This window comes from Triticum aestivum, chromosome 2B (genome assembly GCF_018294505.1).
Source record: "Triticum aestivum cultivar Chinese Spring chromosome 2B, IWGSC CS RefSeq v2.1, whole genome shotgun sequence".
Classification (NCBI taxonomy): Eukaryota; Viridiplantae; Streptophyta; class Magnoliopsida; order Poales; family Poaceae; genus Triticum; species Triticum aestivum.
Genome location: NC_057798.1, coordinates 402890259 through 402892490, shown reverse-complemented (window position 1 = coordinate 402892490; position 2232 = coordinate 402890259).

Sequence of the window (2232 nt, the reverse complement as noted above, 5' to 3'; positions counted from 1 at the left end):
AATATAGGGAACACGGGAGCATATAAATGCCGCAGCAAAACAAGTCCAGAACTGAAACCACTTCAAAAGAGCTCAAGAAACAATATCCTGGGTACCCATAATGCTGGCAAGATGCTTAGCAAGCTTATTAACTTTCTCTTGTTTGGCGCTTAAGTCCTCCAGCACTTGCTGTTGCACCAGAAAGTATGCATCTGAATTCTGCAGGGACTTCCTCAGTTCTTCGGCTTCTTGTCGCATAACATCTGATCGATGTCTTTCAACTTGAAGTTGAGACTCAAGAAGCTGGACTGATTCAGGCAACGAGTTCGAAGAGCTGGTGCCAGCAGTGGTAGCCAGTAACTCGAACACTACATCAAGACATGACTTTGGGGTTGTCCGAGTGTCCTCACTATAGTTTTTATCAGCTTTCTTGGAGACCAACAGGGATGTCTCAATCTTGAACCTTATCTGCATTACTTCCTTTACCATTGCATAACAGGGTACTCTTCTCCAATATTTTATCGGTGTTCTAAAAGAGAAACAAACAAACACATCTCAGGTTTACAATGTAGTATATGAAACTCATTTTGGTAAACCAGTTCAGTAGTAAGGTGGACAAGATAACAACTTGAAACAAACATATATCTATGTAGTATGGTCACTGTATGGTCTATATCATTCTAGTTTATGTTGCCAAATCAAGATAGATACAGTTCGAATCATATCTATTTAAGACAAAGCAGCATAGACAGAATATAAGTGTGGGAAACTACACAGCAATAACAACACTTGTAATGTGCATGGTATGAGAACATAACTGTTTATTCAATTGAAACTGAAGTCAACATAGAGCAAGTTACAACATAGAGCAAGTTACAACTGAAACCAAACACGTTGAAGAAACAAGTTTAAAACATACCTGTTGCGCCATTGGAGTTTCAATTGCATCCTTCAAATTTGAAATTGGTTGGTATCAGTAAATACAGTGATGCAAGAGCAAAGTAGTATGAACCATAGCTACGGAACCTGACCTGCGAACAATTCTTCTTCTGCTTTAAGCGTTGACTTCAGGTTCGGAGTGGTGATCCTCGTGATTTGGGCACTGCAGTTGCCTTACTAACTGCTCGTGTTTGGGTGCTCTGTGGTGGAGACGGTGTTGTGTCAATGGGAACTGGGTGTCTATCTACTGGGGTTGGGGTTAGAAGGGGTGTAGCTGGTTCTCTGTCCAACTGGGTAGGGGTACAATCTGCATGAGTGTGGGTTATGTGTGGTGGGGCTGATTCTTGGGCAAGTACAATCATGGTTCTATCTGCATCGACAGGTAGCACGATCTTTTCTGAAGACCGTGTTTTTACTCCCACAGATACTGCCATCACTCCCTCCAATTGAAATGGCTTATAAACAAGAAAATTAATTGAATGTACATACATTGTAAGATAGACAGGTGCAATGGATAGTAGGGAAGAAAACAGGGCATGAAATAATTCACATTTATGTTGTCTAAGCAAACAGAATAGCAGGACATAATTTCACATATATGATGGCTAATTAAACAGGATAGCATGACACAATTTCACATGTATGATGGCTAACTAAACAGGATAGAATGCCATACTTCAAAATATGATGACTATGTAAACAGGATGACATGATATAACTATAAGATGTGTCTATTAAAGTGGTTGGCATGCCATAAATCACAAACATGACGTCGACAGAAACATGATGGCATGATATAATTCACGGATAGAATGACATAATTTAAAATATGATGACTATGTAAACAGGATGAGATGATATAACTATATTATGTCTTTAGAAAATGGGTTGGCATGCCATCATTCAGATACATGCTGTCTATGTAAACATCATGGCATGATATAATTCAAATATATGATTTATATACTAAGGAAGTGAGCAGAGGGAAATTGCATATATGATGTGTCAACTAAGGAGATGGCATTCAATATTGTGTATACGATGTAAAAACTAAGCATTGCAATACAACATATGCATTATATGAGTAATATAACCCTGCCAAGTTTGAGCATACACCTCAGGGGGATAATAGGACTGTTCATCTGCCTCTGAATCCTCCTCTGAAGAGCTATCTGTAACCAGCAAGATATCTGCTTCATCAAGTAGCATTGTGTGCTCTGAAGACCTTGTTTTCACTCCAGATTTCTCCATCACCAATTCAAATGGCTGATGCACAGGAAGAGCAGTTGAATATACAAACATTGTTGACAAAAG